General features: G+C 45.8%; 1 pseudogene; it reads right to left on the bottom strand.

Moving 5' to 3' along the window:
* The window catches only part of LOC118623801, a 140,934-nt pseudogene extending 126,187 nt beyond the window's left edge, over positions 1-14,747 (bottom strand).
* Between the last annotated feature and the right edge of the window lie 3,954 nt (positions 14,748-18,701).

Below are 18,701 nucleotides of genomic sequence, written 5' to 3'. Positions count from 1 at the left end.
CCGGGGGAGGTCTGCATTGGGGAGGTCTGCCCTGGGGAGGTCTGCCCTGGGGAGGTCTGCCCTGGGGAGGTCTGCATTGGGGAGGTCTGCATTGGGGAGGTCTGCCTTGGGGAGGTCTGCCCTGGGGAGGTCTGCCTTGGGGAGGTCTGCCTGGGGAGGTCTGCCTGGGGAGGTCTGCTTTGGGAGGTCTGCCCTGGGGAGTCTGCCCTGGGGAGGTCTGCCCTGGGGGGTTGCCTGGGGAGAGTCTGCCTGGGGAGGTCTGCACTGGGGGATCTGCCTGGGGAGGTCTGCCCTGGGAGGTCTGCCTGGGGAGGTCTGCCTGGGGGAGTCTGCCCTGGGGAGGTCTGCCCTGGGGAGGTCTGCCCTGGGGAGGTCTGCATTGGGGAGGTCTGCACTGGGGAGGTCTGCCCTGGGGAGGTCTGCCCTGGGGAGGTCTGCATTGGGGAGGTCTGCATTGGGAGGTCTGCCCTGGGGGTTTCTGCTTGGGGAGTCTCTGCATTGGTGAGGTTCTGCATCTGGGAGGTCTGCCCTGGGGGATCTGCACTGGAGAGGTCTGCATTGGGGAGGTCTGCATTGGGGAGGTCTGCATTGGGGAGGTCTGCCCTGGGGAGGTTGCCTTGGGGAGGTCGCCCTGGGGGATCTGCCCTGGGGAGGTCTGCCCTGGAGAGGTCTGCCCTGGGGAGGTCTGCCCTGGGGAGGTCTGCACTGGGGGGATCTGCCCTGGGGAGGTCTGCCTGGAGAGGTCTGCACTGGGGGATCTGCCCTGGGGAGTCTGCCCTGGAGAGGTCTGCCCTGGGGAGGTCTGCCTGGGGGTTCTGCCCTGGGGAGGTCTGCCCTGGAGAGGTCTGCCCTGGGGAGGTCTGCCCTGGGGAGGTCTGCCCTGGGGAGGTCTGCACTGGGGGGATGTGCCCTGGGGAGGTCTGCCCTGGAGAGGTCTGCACTGGGGGGATCTGCCCTGGGGAGGTCTGCCCTGGAGAGGTCTGCCCTGGGGAGGTCTGCACTGGGGGGATCTGCCCTGGGGAGGTCTGCCCTGGGGAGGTCTGCCCTGGGGAGGTCTGCCCTGGGGAGGTCTGCCCTGGGGAGGTCTGCCCTGGGGGGATCTGCCCTGGGGAGGTCTGCCCTGGGGAGGTCTGCACTGGGGGGATCTGCCCTGGGGAGGTCTGCCCTGGAGAGGTCTGCCCTGGGGAGGTCTGCACTGGGGGGATCTGCCCTGGGGAGGTCTGCCCTGGAGAGGTCTGCCCTGGGGAGGTCTGCCCTGGGGAGGTCTGCCCTGGGGAGGTCTGCCCTGGGGGGATCTGCCCTGGGGAGGTCTGCCTTAGAACCAGGCCTGGCTCCACTGCTTGCCTGCTCCTGGCTCCGAGCTCCTGGCTCCAGGCTCTGGGCTCTGGGCTCTGGGCTGGTTAAGCTTTCCTAGGTTCATCAAGTTGTAGGATATATGGAATAAGATATGGAAAATGCATAGAGCACAGTGTCTGTCCATAGTCAATGCTCTAAAGTAATAGCTATTATAATTATTCCTCCCTTTTGCAAATTGTTCAATGCCCCAAATGTTGGAGTCTAAAACCCAAATGCCTCAGGGCCAGGAAAGGAAGTTAAAGTGTAAAGCTACTGGGTGCAGGGCAATAGGGAGTGGAGGAAGCTAGGATAAATGGGCAAGTATTGTACATGTTCTGCTCACAGAAAGTCAGTTTTATGACAGAAAGGAAAAGAAGGAAGGGACAGGGAGGCATGGAGGGAGGCAGGCAGGGAGGGAGGGAGGGAGGCAGGCAGGGAGGGAGGCAGGGAGGGAGGGAGGCAGGGAGGCAGGGAGGCAGGCAGGGAGGGAGGGAGGCAGGCAGGGAGGAAGGCAGGGAGGCAGGGAGGGAGGGAGGCAGGCAGGGAGGGAGGGAGGCAGGCAGGGAGGGAGGGAGGGAGGCAGGCAGGGAGGGAGGGAAGGAGGCAGGCAGGGAGGCAGGCATGGAGGGAGGCAGGGAGGCAGGGAGGCAGGAAGTAGGGGAGGCAGGCAGGGAGGCAGGGAGGGAGGCAGGGAGGCAGGGAGGGAGGCAGGCAGGGAGGCAGGGAGGCAGGCAGGGAGGGAGGGAGGGAGGGAGGGAGGCAGGCAGGGAGGGAGGCAGGGAGGCAGGCAGGGAGGCAGGCAGGGAGGGAGGGAGGGAGGCAGGCAGGGAGACAGGGAGGCAGGCAGGGAGGCAGGGAGGGAGGGAGGCAGGCAGGGAGGCAGGCAGGGAGGGAGGCAGGGAGGCAGGGAGGGAGGCAGGCAGGGAGGCAGGGAGGGAGGGAGGGAGGCAGGCAGGGAGGCAGGGAGGCAGGCAGGGAGGCAGGCAGGGAGGGAGGCAGGGAGGGAGGCAGGGAGGGAAGCACGCAGGCAGAAAGGCAGGGAGGGAGGCAGGGAGGCAGGCAGGGAGGCAGGCAGGGAGGCAGGGAGGGAGGGAGGGAGGCAGGCAGGCAGGGAGGGAGGGAGGGAGGCAGGCAGGCAGGGAGGGAGGGAGGGAGGCAGGCAGGCAGGGAGGGAGGGAGGGAGGGAGGCAGGCAGGCAGGGAGGGAGGGAGGGAGGGAGGTAGGCAGGGAGGCAGGCAGGGAGGCAGGCAGGGAGGCAGGGAGGGAGGGAGGTAGGCAGGCAGGCAGGCAGGCAGGGAGGGAGGGAGGGAGGGAGGCAGGCAGGCAGGCAGGGAGGGAGGGAGGGAGGGAGGCAGGCAGGCAGGCAGGGAGGGAGGGAGGGAGGCAGGCAGGCAGGCAGGCAGGGAGGGAGGGAGGGAGGGAGGCAGGCAGGCAGGCAGGGAGGGAGGCAGGCAGGCAGGGAGGGAGGCAGGCAGGCAGGGAGGGAGGCAGGCAGGCAGGCAGGCAGGGAGGGAGGGAGGGAGGCAGGGAGGCAGGGAGGGAGGGAGGGAGGGAAGCAGGAGACAGCACTGTGTGGTCTGCACACTGGATTTGGCCCTGAAGCCATCAGTTTGCAGCCCTTGTTTGGATTTAAAGATGAACATACAGATATGGCATAAGTAGATTCACAGTGGAAAGTACACAAACAGTTTATTCTTGTATTACTATTTATTAATTATTGTAGTATTTTCCATATGAACAATTGTAAAGCTGCTTTTGCCCTGCCTTGTGTTTTGAGGAGCTGAGTGAGCTATGTTTGGGAAACATTTCGGAATTAGTAACCCTCCGTTTTCAATGGTTAGTGGCAAAGGAAACTCATCAATTCCTAACCAATGAGAAGTCAAGTCACTCTAAGTAATTCATGGTAAAGGATTGATCCCCACAACCAATGTGAATGAGATATTCACTAATTTTCAATAGTTTATTATCAGCAACAACAACATAATATTGGCTCTGTCTTGATTTATTATTGTTTATTCTCAGGACGAGACTAGATTTCCAGACAGACATTTTTCTGGTAATTGAACAGCATGATAATTGGTTTCAAAGATGAGGATATGAATTACTTTGTTCGAGACTCTCTGGGGACAAGCCTGAAAGAACTCTATGGGCTACAGATGGTATTTATTAATATTATTTCTAATCTATACACATTTCTATTCTTCAAGGAACCTGTGTTCAGTCAGTCTTTTCTCATGCAAGGCAGACAGAGAGACGCGATTTTTGAGAAGAAGCTAAGGAAGACACACAAAGCCACACATTCATTCATTCATTCATCCATACATTCATTCATCCATTCTGCCAACATTTACTGAGCTCCAGTCTGGGCCACGCCCTAGGAAGGAGCATGTGCTCCAGGTGAGGAGACACATTGCAGAGCAGGGACAGAGGGGTGTGAAGTGCCTCACGGGCCACATTCAAAGGGCATTGTGACGGTTCATTGTATGTATCAGCTTGACTGCTGCATGGGGTACCCAGATGTTTAAACATTATTCCACGGGTGTCTGCGAGGGTGTTTTGGATGAAACTAGTATTGAATCAGTAGACTGAGTACATCAGGTTGCCCTCCCCATGTGAGTGCGTGTTCTCCACCCACTGGTGGTCTATATGGAAGAATAGGCTAAGAAAGTGCTCTGTCTCCCTTTCTTCTCAGCTTGACTGTCTGAACTGGACAGTCTCCTCCTGCTTTGGGCTTGGACTGGACTTACATCATCGGCTCTCCTTAGTCTCTAGCTTGCTAACTACAGATCTGGGACTTCTTAGCTTCCATAAGCATGTGAGCCAATTCCTTTGGGCACATCTCTCTAGCTAGAGAGATCTCCTGTTAGTTCTGCTTCTCTGGAGAGTGCAGACTGATAGAGGCATCCTCCTCAGCCAGGACAGGAAGGCTTGGGAGGCGGGGCAGTGGTAGGGACAGCTTCCTGGGAACGGACCCTGGGCTGGATTCGGAAGACCACAGCAGAGTTAACAAGGAGGGAGATTGCTCATTGCATGTGCCAGGGCTCTGTCCCCAGACCTTTCCAGTTCAAAATGTCAATCAGTTGCTTGGATGACTGTACAGAAGGCACATTTACCACTGGAAGATGACAAAAAGTCAAAGAGAGATAGAAGCGACTTTGGATAGTGGGAAATGATCTTAGCAGGGTAGAGGGTGGGCTAAGCCCAACATCACATTGGACCAAGGTCCAGGAAAGGCCTCGCACTTGTGTTACAGAAACGAAGCAAAACAACAAAAAACCACCAGCTGAGCCGGAAGTCAGGGGTGGGGAAAAGGGGACATTAAAAAAAAAATACTTGTATTGAGATATTATTGACATAGAACATTGTATTAATTTTATGTGTACAACCTAGTGATTTGATATATGTGTATACTGAGAAATGACTACAACAATAAATTTAGTTAACATTCATTACCACACATAGTTGGTGATAAGAACTTTTAAGATTATTCTCTTAGCAGCTTTCAAATGTACAATATAGTATTCTTAACTATTGTCACCATGCTGGCCATTACGTCCCAGGACATATTCATCTTGTAACTGGAAGCTTGTACCTTTTGACCCCTTTCACCCATTTGCCCACCGGCTGCCTTCCACCACCGGCAACCAACCACCAACGTGTTCTCTGCTCTCTGTTTTTATGAGCTCTTGGGGAGAAAGGGGGTGGTTTGCTCATTTTGATTTTTTTTCAATTTTACATATAACTGATACCATATAGTACTTGTGTGTTTTTTCTGACTAATTTTACTTAGCATAATGCCCTCAAGTTCCATCATGTTGCAAAAAAACAAGATTTCTTTCATTTATACAACCAAATACTATTCATTGTGTGTGTCTGTGTGTGGTATTTTGTTTATCCATTGATGGACACTTAGGTTGTTTCCATGTCTTGGCTATTGTAACTAACTAATGCTGCAATGAACATGGGAGTACAGATGTCTTTTTGAGATAGTGATTCCTTTTTTTTTTTTTTTTTAAATAAATACTCAGAAGAGGAATTGCTGGGTCATATGGTAAAGAAGACACTTATATGATCTGCTTTAGTTCAGAAGTGGGCAAACTGTGGCTCATCAGCCAAGTTTAGCCAGTTGCCTGTTTTTGCAAATGAAGATTTGCTTGTCTGTGGCTGCTTTCCTGCCACAGCCACAGAGCTGAGTAGTTGCAACAAAGACCAAATGGACTGCAAAGTTGAAAATACAGAGGGGGGGCGAAAGCAGGTCTACAGTTGTCGATATGGAAAATAATACAATAATTAATAAATAAGAGCACAAGAAAAACTTTGTGTTTTGCATACTCACAACTGTTCACCTACTATTGCCCTGCCCTGTATTTATCATTTGGTTCTTTATTGAAAAGTGTGCCAACCCCTGGTTTAGTCCACTGTGAGTTCACGGACTTGAAAGTGTGGTATGTACACTAAAAAAGCCAATTCTCTCAGGATCCATTTATAAAAATATGGATGCTTACAATAACTTGTGAATGAATCACTGAATGCACAAATGCCCAAACAAGAGAGAGGATGGTCCCCCCTGGTCTTCATGGACAAGAACTCACAAGAGACCCGGGCTCCAGCTGGGGATACAGTGAAGAAGGGATACTGATGTCGTGGAGAGAATACCGGACATGGGAGCTCACTCAGAGGAGGGGCTGAGGCGTATTGGGAACTGTTGCATCAGAGAGGGAAATGGAGATGCTTAGCCTGAAGAAACAAATGCCCAAAGGAGATTTCAGCAGCATCAGATTCATCAACAACATTTACTCAGTCTTATATACCAGGCTCTTTCAACATGTTATCTCATTCAATCCTCACAACAACCCTGAGATTGGTAGTATTAGTATGACAATTTTGTAAAAGAGAAATCTGAGGCATAGAGAGTTTAAGTTGCCCAAGATCACACAAACAATAAATGGGGAAGCTGATATTCAATCCTTGCAATCAGTCTCTAGAGCCCATATGCTTAATTATATACTATTAGCTGTCTGTCCTCCATTATTTAAAGGGATATGAGTAACCTTACTATCTCCAATTCCAACAGAGGAAACAGAAAAGAGACTCTGGCTTGCCCTGGCTGGTTTGGCTCAGCGGTTAGGGCATCGGCCTGCGGTCCAGAGACCTGGGTTTGGTTTCTGCTAGGGGCACGTACGTCGGTTGCAGTTTGTCCCCGGCCCTGGTTGGTCGTGCGGTGGCAGCCACTTGATGTGTCCCTTTCACGTTGATGTTTCTCTCTCTCCCTCCCAGTCTACCTGAACAAAAAATGGAAAATGTCCTTGGGTGAGGATAAAAAAAAAGAGAGAGAGAGACTCTGGCTCAAGGAAGACTTTACCAATGCCCAGTGATGGAATAGGTTTTTCATTAAGGAGAAAACTTTGTCACTGGGGTGTGTTCAAGTAGGAGCCAGGTAATTGGGTCTAGATTTCAGAGAGAGGATTCCAGAATAAATAAAAGCCTCTGTCCTCCAAGATTCCTCCCCCTTGCTTGATTCTTTCCTGGCCTGGGCCTGGGGACATTCCCTAGGATGGTTGACTTGAGTCAGCAGGAGGCAGCAGCAGAGGGGGACCTCGGAGGGAGGCATTTTCTCACTGCTTTATATATGTTAACTCCTTTAACCCTCGGAGTGGTTGAATGAACAGATATCATGAATGTCATTGTTCCCATTTCACAGCTGCAAAACTGAGTCACATAGTGACTACATCATTTATCCAGAGTCATATAACTAGTAAGTATTAGGGCCAGGATTTGAATTTAAGTCACCTGACAGCAAAACCTCGGCTCTTAAGCATTTTCATATAAAAATCTCTTATTAAGAGGGAATGTGTCATTTGAAAACTGCTCCTTTTATTTCCTCTGCCTCCGCAACAAGGTTTTTGATACATCCTCTTTCCGTGTTGCAAGCTATTGTATTACTAGAAGTTAATGGTAGCAGCTGCCAACGTTACATTCTCATTTTGTCAGGTGATAATTTGTAGGGTCTGATTCTTCTGCTTCAGAAGCAGACTCAGAGGTAGGAGGATCCCCAATGCATCCTAAACTCTACAGATTAATCAAGCTGCTACAACTGTGTTCATTTTCTCAGAAGTCCCATCTGAACGTATTAACAATAATGTCCTACTTACAATATGTCTGGTTCCTGCTGAAGTATGACTTCTACTGCGGGAACCACTGGGTTTCTGTACCTCTCTACAGAAGCAAGGCCGAACTTCCCACCAATGATTCCTGTGTATTCATTTCACGGATTTGAAAATAGTGGGACTACACTTGACACATAGTAGGTGCTTAACAGATGTTTGTTTAATACATATAATCAATTGAAATGTATTGGCTTTCGGGGAATGAGATGGTAAGAAAATTTGTTTTCCCTTGTGGCGCCGTTTGGCTCTGCAAATGAGCGGCTATTTTGTTCCCCTCCAAGAGATTTGCGCTTCCAGTAGCGGAGTAAACAAGAATTAGAGCAGCTCTTCAATGGCTTTGCATTGCTGAATATAAACATATTTCTCAAGGGAAACGTGTGGTTATTGTTTAGACAAACACCATGTTTTCCGCCTGCTTTTCTTTTTCCTCCATATTCGAGGAAAGCGTTGCCAGGCCAAGTAAGGCATAGCACATGAATGGTTAAATAGCTGATTCACTCTGTAGATCAGAACCCGGGCTTGGGTGTCTAAGGAGACCCGCTTGATTTATTGTGTACAAGGACAGAGCGTTCCTTGCCTGGATTCGTGTTTTAATTAACTGCCCAGCTTCTCATGACAGCCGCTGATCCAAAGGCAGAGAGGTTGGAGCCTGCTGAGGTGATTGTTTAAGTAAGAACTTTCTTATTAGGTCTGCAGTTTTCTTTCTCCTCTCATGTTTGCTCAGGGACCGAGCTTCGTGACCCAATAGGGCAAAACTGGCATCCTCTCCAGGGGTAAGTGGCCCCAGAGGCAGGGTGGTACAATGCAGGCTCCTTAATGGCAAGAACTTTGTCTCATTGTCTTTGTACTTTCTCAGCTTTGCTCAGTGCCTGGCACAAAGGAAGTACTTCAGACATCTTGGTTGAACTGTTCAACTGAGCTCTATCCAGAAGGCACATACTCTTATCATCTTCTTTTTTACCCTCGCCCTCAACTATGGCATGGCCCATCTCCAAATCTTCTTGCGTCTGTATTGTTCAAAACAGTTAACCCACTATATATATATTAGTCTATAGAATGTGTGTATGCAATCTTATAGTCTTAGCTCTGTCTCCTGAAAGGCCTAACAATCTTTGTGAGCAAGGTAGAAACATAGAGCATCCTTCGTATTAAAATGGTGGTCTTGAAATACCATTTACCAACAAGTAAAGTTCAGGCTTCTTAAAGAAATGGATGATTCTCAGAGAAGTAGCTGATTCCTATCTGGAACTGAAAACATACAACATGAGCCTAGAATATAATTGTCATACCTGGTAGCAGGGAAGGTATTGAACACATCCAGGGACATGGCAGAAAAACCTCAGAAGCTGAACGGAAGAGGCTCTCGCTGGCCAAAGATGAAGCAATGGTCTTTCAGAAAGAATAATGATTGCAGTTAATTAAAATTCATCAGCTATCTTTACATTCATGAATTCATTCAAATAATTTAAAGATAACTGATTACTTTCAGAGGACGATAGGGAACCAATTTATTACCTTGAAAACTGGTAAATAAAAAAATAAAATCAAACATTTATTTTGCCTCTTCTGTAACACTGGGTAACCGGTAGGGGTGAATTCTCTCTTTATGAAAGCATTTCAATTAATAAATAAAAAAGAAATGTAGACTTAGAATTCTGTTTAATTGTTATTATTTTTTTCATGGTATATAGAAATCTTTGTAATCCTTAAAAAGTCAGTAGATTGAGGAATTGGTCAACAGCAGCTAACGTCAGCAAAAGAGAGACAACCAGACAGGATGCACCTCTTGATGAAGACGCCATACCACCTGTGGTCTTGCCAAGGAGACTCTGGATCCAGCGGCCGCTTTGTAGAAAAGACAGAGAACAGAGGGACACACTGAAGTGAATCATACCTGTGTAAACAGCAAACCCCACCTGTGGGAAACTCAGTAAGGAGGACAAATGCCCTGGGGTTCCTCAACAGATACAGGAAAAGAAAGAAATGGAGGGGGGCCCTGTAGATGAAAAGAGACTTAAACAACAGATCAGTTTTTAAAAAATGGATAAGACATCCAGAAATGCATGCATACTTGACTGATAAACTATAAAGACTATAAGAAAATTAGTGCTTAAAAAATCGGGATAAGTCCTGGCCAGTGTGGGTCAGTTGGTTGGGCATTGTTCCGGGCACCAGGGGTTGCTGGTTCGATTCCTGGTCAATGTTGCTCTCACCTCAATGTCTTACTCTCTCTCTTTCTCTGTCTCACTCTCTTTCTTCCCCCTCCCTCTTCCTTCCTCTCTCTCTCTAAAAATCAATAAACCATTTTTAGAAAGTCAGGATAACATTTACTGTTGTGGAGAGGAGTGGGGATGAAGCACAATAGGTTTTTCTGGGGTTTCTGGCAAGGTTATATTTGTTGACTTGGGTGGTGTTTACAAGGATGTTCATCTTAACTTAAACAACTACACATTTGTTGTGTGTTTGTGTCTGAATCTGTATTTAATTTTCAAGTAAGGTTTAAAGAATGATACAGGAAATTATAAGTCCTCCCCTTAATTCTCTACTCCAGCTTCAGAGGTGCATACTGTTAACACTTTGGTGTTTGTCTTTGTAGACTTTTCAATGCATACGCAAACATGTATGATATGTAGGTTTTACCTGTACGAGATCAGACTGCCATGCAGTTTTGAAACCAGCCTTTGATGAAGACTCAGCAATGTATCGTGAACATCTTTGCATGTCAAATTATAGAGAGCAGCCATATTCATTTACAATAAAAAAGAAAAGGGGAGAGGGATTGTTATTAAATAAAGGTGTTCTTTACCAAAAGTTTCAGGCAATAAAGTACAAAGAAGAGAAGCAGAATATTCCTCAAAATCTCACTACCCCAAAAAGAAGGAAATTCTGTCATCGTAGCTATGTGTGGTGATGGATGTTAACTAAACTTATTGTGATAATTATTTTGGAATATATACAGATATCAAATCAAAACCTTAAATGAGTACAATATTACATGTCAGTTGTATCTCAATAAAACTGGGGATACAATCTCACCACCCAAAAAATAATGTGTTAATGTAATTTGAGAAGTATCTCTGTTTATATACAAAATTAGGAGATGAGAGAATTTTACAATCGTTTACCCAAGTTATTTTAATTAAAGTATTGAATTTAAATTTTATTTTTACAAGAGAAAAAAATTAAAAATAAACTAAATTAAGTTTCTGATAACTCCATTTTTCCACCATGGAAGTGTTTTTCAAGACATTCCTGAAGTAAAGAAAAAATTAGGAAATAATTAAAAGGTTAAAGTTACAACATTTGTCTTGACTTATGTTTTAATTTTAGCTCATTACAATTAGTTCCCTGAAGACGAAAGATGAAGCATTTTACTTCCTCCCTCTCTCCTCCTTCCACCTCATGATTTTAAAAATCTTTCTATTATTTTTACTTGCTAGAATTAGATCAGTTGTTTGATCTTAGTTCTGTATTTAAAGAGCTTATCTGCCTATCATCAGTACTCTTACCTGTTACCTTGGTGTTTTATGTTCCTGAATCCCTTTTATGAAATTCATCTCCTTGTCCTGTTTAATTGTTTTCTGTTTTTGTTTTTTTCAAGAAGGACTCATGAGTGTTTTACTCTGAGTTCTTTCATGCTTAAAACATCTACCTGTGGCAAGGTGTGATATTCCTAGGTCATACTTTTCTCTCTCTAAACTCTGTTGACATTGCTTCATTGTCTTCTGGCATTGAAATGGTTTGGAAATATTTGTATCCGTCCTACCTATCTCCATGGATGATTTGCCTTTTCTGCCCAGATGTCTAAATAATTATTTTCCCTTGAAAATTCATGACTTAATCCAGCTATGTCTTTTTTTTTTTTTAATTGATTTTTTAGAGAGAGAGAAAGGAAGAGAGAAATAGAAACATCGATGTGAGATACATCAGTTGACTGCCCCCTGCACACTTCATACTGAGGATCGAACCTGCAACCCAGGCATGTGCCCTGACTGGGAATCCAACCAGGACCTCTCAGTCCATGGGACAGCACTCAGTCCACTAAGCCACATCAGCAGGGAAGCTTTGTCTTGATGTTTGTTCAAAGTAGCTTTCCCCCGCCCCATGGCATACTGTAGAAATTCTCCTATGCAGATTCAGTTCTTCCTTTATTTTAGAAAAAACGTTCATGTATTGTGTTTCTGAAGGCCTATTTTGTTGCATTTATTGGATTCTCTACACTAGTTAGGGACCCCAATTATCCTTATGTTTGATTATCTTCTAGTTCTCTTATTATCCTCTCACTAATTGCTTTATTCCCTCTGCATTTTCTCTTTGTATTTGTCATAATTTTATCAAGCCTTTTATCCATGCCATTAATTTGATTTTCAATCATGTCTTTCCTGTTATTTGGCATTTCTAATTCATGTATTAGATATATGATGGTATTTCAGTTCTTGATTCATTTTCTTATCTCTGAAATACCCTTTTTATTCTTCCTCTGTTGTTTTATTATCTCAACTTTGAGGTCTTCTCTCAGGCTCATATTTTTAATAAGGTTTTTTTGTGTGCAAGGCACTCCCTGGGGAACTCCTGGGTCTTGGAGCTACGTTTTCTTCCAGATTAGTTTCTTCATAGTTCACCCATTATTTTCCTTCGTCTCCATCCCTGTCCTCCCTCTTTAGACTGCCACCATGCAATTGCTTTTCATCTCACTCTTATGGATAAAGTCTCCTGGCCCCCCTTCCCACCTCATCTAGGGCGAGTTTCTTGCCCTGTCTTGGAGCTTATTTTTGTTCATTACATTTGGTATTAGAAAAATGAGAACCTGTGATCTTTCATTCTACTATATTTACCCTGACATTTTAGAAAGTTGTTTTTTCAAAAATGCAAGTTTTATCCACATCTCATTTAAAATTCTCTAGTGGTTTATCATGACTTTTAGGGAAAATGTCTACACTTCTTAACCTACATCCAAGACCTATCTCCCTAGTCTCAGGTCTCCCATCATTCTCTACACCGTTTGTTAATTGATCTGCCTCAGAACCCTTCTCAACAAGGTAGCCTGCTGACCATCTGCTCCAGTTATATCCCATTCATCCTTGAAAACTCAGTTGCAGTGTTTGCTTCCCCCTCCCATTCCCTGCCTGGGAAGCTTTCCCAGAGTCCCCCACCTTTCCTTGTCCTCCACTGAGTACGATGTCCCTCTTCTGTGCTTTTCTGTCATGGAATTGATTATATTTCATTGTAAATGTCTTTTACAGTATAGTGTAATGGGTTTTGGAGCCATACTACCTGGGTTCAGAAATTAGCTCTGCCTCTTGCTATTTGCTTGACTTTGAGGGACATTATGTAACCTTTCTGTGCCTGTTTCCTTATGAGAATTAAATATGTTAATACATGGGAAGCTTTCACTGAGCGCATGCTCAATAAATGTTATTTATTTTAAATAAAAAATTATTTTTTTTTTATTAAAGGGAGTCATCACTGACAGCAATAATGGGTTCAAAGAACCCAAAGCCTACGACAACCCAGGAGCTGTCCGAGGTGCTAAAATAAGGCTCTTCATCACAGGACAATGCCCCCACTGTCTGTCATACCATTAGCTCCATACAGGGCGAATCCATAGTTATGTTTCCTGCTTTATAGATGGATGGAGAAACTGTTTCTCCCTTTACATTGTCACAAGCACCGTTCTAATCCTGGCCTTGGTCACCTCATCAGCTTCATTTTGTGTGACTGAGGTCAGCCTCCTAACTGGTCTCCCTACTTTTGGGCCATTTGATTGACCAAAATTCACATTATCCTTCTCCAAATCTATCTTTATATCAAGTCATGTCCCTACTTACTAACTCACAACAAATTTCTAAACAATGGAAGTAACTCAAATGGCAGCATGAGGGGATGGTTAGATGATGATATCTGTGAGAAATGTACATTAAGCAGCCCATAAAAATAATTATTAAGGCTGTGTAGAAATATAGAAAATTGCCCTGGCTGATTTGGCTCAGTAGTTAGAGCATCGACCCACAGACGGAAGGGTCACAGGTTCAATTTCTAGTCAAGGGCACAAACCTGGGTTAGAGGTTAGATCCCCAGCCCTGGTCAAGTTGTGCAGAAAGCAACCAATCAATGTGTCTCTATCACATCAATGTTTCTCTCTCTCTCTCTCTCTCTCTCTTTCCCTCTCTCTCTCTCTCTCTCTGCCTTTCCTCCCTCCCTTCCACTCTATCTAAAAAAATCAATGGACAAATATCCTCTGGTGAGAATTAACTACATATATATATATATGTATGTCCCTTTCACATCAATGTTTCTCTCTCTCCACCCACCCCCCCACTCTATCTGAACAAAAAATGGAAAAATGTCCTCGGGTGACGATAAAAAACTTAAAAATAAAATAAAACTATGTGTGGCCACAGCTGGAGCCTGGGTCCTCTGCATGGAGACTCTGGCAGGTCTTTACAAGATGCTCAGTGAATTCCTGCTGCGGAGACTTGGGAGACACGGTCTCTTCCCAGAGGCGGGTGAGGCAGCAGGAGGTCGTGGCGATGGCATCAGAGGTGCCTCGGCAAAGCTGCCGGGGGCGGCAGTGCAGCCCCTGCCCGAGGGGTGCAGTCCCCGAGGCCGTCCAGCAGCAGCAGCTCCTTGGGCCCAGGGGCTGAGACAATGCCAGTGCCCCTGGTGGTGGGGATGAGGCCACCAGCACAGAGCAGCATTGCCCAGTCACCTCGCAAGGGACAGTGTGGGCCCTGCTGTCCTGTTCCTCCAGTAGCCTCGCCACACGAGGACTATGGAGAACTCGGTCAGCACGATGGCCCACGGACGGCAGTGGCTACTTCCTTGTCGCAGGTAACACCCTGACCAACATGTCTGTTGTGATTCCCAGTGGTGACAAATGCCTTAAACCTGGTCTGCTGGCCAGCCTGAGTCTGCTTGTACATGGACATAATCTTCAAAACCTCGTCCTTGAGGGATGCCCCCAGGAAAAAAACCAACAATCTCAGATTCCAGGCAGACGAGATGGATCTCCTCCAGGGACTTGATCTTCGCGTCCTCGACCAGGAGGCCCAGCTTGATGACTGGGGTCCACTCCTTGGCCTTGGCCTTGCTTCTGCCAGCTCCAAGGCCTCAGCCCCAGCCCTGACCCAAGCTGTGACCTTGGCCCAGAGTGCCGCTGCTCAATCGCCCCAGAAGCCACTGTGGCTCCCTTCCAGGGTCCCCATGGGCTCTGGGCCCTCCCGCTGTGCCGGCGTCACCTGCCATTTGGTGTTTGCTCGGAGAAGGAGCTAGCGTTTCACAATATTCATTCGGTTATTAAACATGTATCGAGTGCCTGTTTTGATAGGCCTTAGAGCTGTGAGAATTATTAAGACAGTCCCTTCTTTAAGGAGCCAGAGCCTAGCCATGTAAACAGACTGTAAACAGAAGTGCCTTTGGACAAAGCGTAGGGTGGAATATGGAAATAACACTGGGGTGGAAGTGTGCATACATTTTGTCTTTTTAGATATCTGTTTGGAAGTGAGCCCCAGCACAGATCCTCAGAGGAGAGAGCACAATCAAATTCCTCCAGCAAAGGCTATGGGTAACCTCTTCCCCACTCCACCCCTGCACATTTAGGCCACCGAAAGAAAAACAAAACAAAACAAAGAGGATCAGTGGAGGGCCCAATCCCCAGATGTGCCTCACAGAAGTCAAACAGGCCTCGCCTGGGAAAGAAAGGGCATAACAATCACGCAGACCTTCCACAGCAAATTAAAGGAATACGTTGAGTGACTGTGATAACACAATACAAAATAATTGGAGGGAATGTGTATAATGTGTCCTGATGGGTATCCCAGCCCCGCATTAACTGTCCACCGGGCTTACCTCCCCAGCCACGTGTCCCAGGATTCCCTAGGAAATCTGGCCTTTTTGTTGCCAAACAAAGGTGTGTTGCCCACACACAAAGAAGCCAATACTATGACATTCTCAATACTTTTGAAAAAGGAAAGAGCAATTTATTTAATCCTCAGTCCACCTGCAGGACACAGGAGGCACCTCTCCAGTCTGTCTCCCCAATCCGGGATTCGCGTTGGGTTTGAAGGTGTTAGGGGAGACAGGAATGTGGAAGCCCGGGCGGGGCAATTTTGTTGGAGACACTTGGAGCTTGGCCATTTATGGTAAATATCAGAACCATATCTTCCTGGACAGCAGACCCCTTGCTTCTGAAGGGGTCTGGTGTTCAAGTCCTGGGTATCTCCTGGTCCTCCGGTTCTGTGCGGGGAAGGAGGGGCGAGACTTTGGTTCTGGATGCAGCTGGAGGTCGGAGTTATCTCCTCTGCTCGTGCTTCAAATGTATGGGAGTTAGGTCTGTTGTCTCTAAAATGCAACTCAGTATCTCCTTAGGACGATTCAAGCTGGTTCTGAGGTTACATTTTTTTTAATCCTTACCCAAGGACTGTTTTGGTTTTTTTTTTTGCATTTATCTTCAGCTAGAGATGGAGGAAAAAAGGGAGGAAAAGAAAGAGAGACACATCAAGTGGTTGCCACCCACAGCCGGGGCCAGGAACAAACTGCAACCGAGGTATGTGCCCTTAGTGGGAACCAAACCCGGGTCTCTCTGGTCCGTGGGCAGACGCTCTAACCACTGAGCAAAACTGGCCAGGGCCTGAGGTTACATTTTTACTGTGTTGTTGGTTATTTTGATGACCTCTATCAAGAATATTCTTTGCTCTTTCAATTCAAATCTTGTATCTTTTTTTTTTTTTTTTTAATCCTCACCCGAGGATATTTTCCATTTTTTGTACAGATAGAGTGGGAGGGAAAGAGAGGAAGAGAGAGAGAGAGAGAGAAACATCGACGTGAAGGGACACATCGAGTGGCTGCCACCCGCACGACCAACCAGGGCCGGGGACAAACTGCAACCGAAGTACGTGCCCTTAGCGGGAACCGAACCCGGGTCTCTCCGGACCGCAGGCCGACGCTCTAACCGCTGAGCCAAACTGGCCAGGGCAAAATCTTGTATCTTTTAAAGCTAATTAGTCATCTTCTTTGAGAGCCCTTTCCTAGTTAACTCCATTCTATTCTAGAATAAATATTTGAAAGTCAGCTTTACTGGATTTAAAAACCTTGGCTCACATTGCAACTGCTCTGAAGAAGTTCCAGAGAGAATAGAGCCTGTGACACATCAGTACCCACCTGTCATTGGTTGATCTCATCAACTCTGGAGTCAGACAAATTTGGGTTAGACCTGCTTCACTTACTAGCCATGCAACCTTTGCAAAGTGTTTAATCTTGATAAATCTTAGTTTCCTAATCTATGACATGTAGATAATAACTATCTGTTAAGGATGTAACAGTTTTGTAAGGATAAAACAGACTGATCAATGTAAAATAGCTTGTCACAGTGTCTGGGGCATATAAAATGTTCAATGCATGTAGTTGAGACCATTTTGTTTCCTTGATATTATTCTTGATTTGTTTCAGGCAAATATAAATTGATTCAGCCAATAACATATGTCTCCACAGTAGGTATTTAACAGCTTTCTTTGTGAAGGGTTCTAATGTAAGAAAATGACAAAGAAAAACAGTACTTCATTACTAATGCATTTTCAAATGAGGATGACAGGCCTGTAAGAAGTTATGCTAATTGGTAACATTTCTTACCTACAAAAAAAAGTAGACTAAATTTTCATTTCTTTTTCTCTTTATGTGAAATTGTAAACTGGTTTGTTTTTTTCTCAGTTTTATCAAATGTCTATCCATGTGAATAATAAATGAAAGAGGTTAGGTTGACTCCTGATCCTAGTACATTTCCTGCTGCATTTAAGATAGAAACCTATGAATCTGCCCTAAAGATCAAGAGGGTTAAATATTAAGAGGGGTGTTTGTAACTGGTGGAGATATTGTTACACAATTGAGAAAAAAGGGGGAAAAGTACTATGTTCTCAAATATTAGGAGGTTTTCAAGGAAACAGAAATAATATGCCTGTGTTTAGATGGCTAATGGGGGTATGATAACATGAAATAGAGATATAACTCATCATCAAAACACTTTGAAGGTCCTTTAAACATATGAAAGAAATAAAGACACGCCTACTCACCCCCTACCCCAAAAGAGGAAATCTGATTCAATCTAGTTTCACTTTTAAATGGGTTCTTTAAGTTAGTGGTAGCATTGCAAATATGGGGATTTCCATAAATGAGCAGGATGACTGTGTTCTATTAGCATCTGATGTTATTAGTTGAATAATTGTCTTGGTTTCTGAAGGGAGTTTAAAAATTATTCCGGCTCACTAATACTTGAAGATCACTCTAACAATTACTTGACTGAAACTGCCTGGAGTCACACTAGGGATCTTATCTAAGTTTAGCAACAACAACAAAAATCAACCTTAATTGGATTAGACGTTGCATTCACAAAGCAAAGAATGTTAATTAGAAGGAGGAGAAGGAGCTGATGTGGTAGAAACAGCATAAGCAGTGCCCTGGCCGGTTTGGCTCAGTGGTTAGAGTGTCGGCCTGCAGACCAAAGAGTGGTGAGTTTCATTCCAGTCAAGGGCACGTTCCTCCGTTGCAGTTCAGTCCCCAGCCCTGGTCTGGGTCGTGCAGGAAGCAGCCAGTCGATATGTCTCTCTCATATCAACGTCTGTCCCTCTCTCTCTTTCCCTTCCCCCTCTCCTTCCCACTCTACCGATAAATGAAAATAATATGTCCTCTGGTGAGGATTATAAAAAAAAGAAACAGCTTAAGCAGTATGAAACAAGAGGCTGTGGTAAGATATTACACAAGTCAATGAAGTTACCAAGATTTCCTACAATTCTGAGCACAAAATAGTCACATGGTAATATTTGCAAGATCTTTACTTCTGTGCAGGTCCTTACCACATCCATTTAGTCCAAGTTCTCATTTTATAGATGAAGATGCTAAGGCCCAGAGATGGGAAGCTGCTAATTTGATCTATGACAAGAGCTCATGCTTTTACTTTGAGTTACTACTTTCCACTGCTGTACCTTTTATATGAAGCAGAGAACAGGAGGGCAATAAAGCAAAGGGATCAAGTGGGTGGACCCTGGAGTCAAAATGCCTGAGTTCAAATCCTGACTGTGCCACTAACAAGCTGTGTGACCTTGGGCAAATTACCTACCCTCTCTGAGCTTTTGCGTCTCTCTCTGAAAAACCATACAATCATACTACTCACTTCATAGGGTTGTGTGGATTTCAAGTGATAACAGGTAA

The sequence above is a fragment of the Molossus molossus genome, unplaced genomic scaffold (genome assembly GCF_014108415.1).
Source record: "Molossus molossus isolate mMolMol1 unplaced genomic scaffold, mMolMol1.p scaffold_m16_p_10, whole genome shotgun sequence".
In the NCBI taxonomy this organism is placed as follows: Eukaryota; Metazoa; Chordata; class Mammalia; order Chiroptera; family Molossidae; genus Molossus; species Molossus molossus.
Note: the sequence above shows the minus strand (reverse complement) of the source record. Positions and strands in the feature narration are given on the sequence as shown.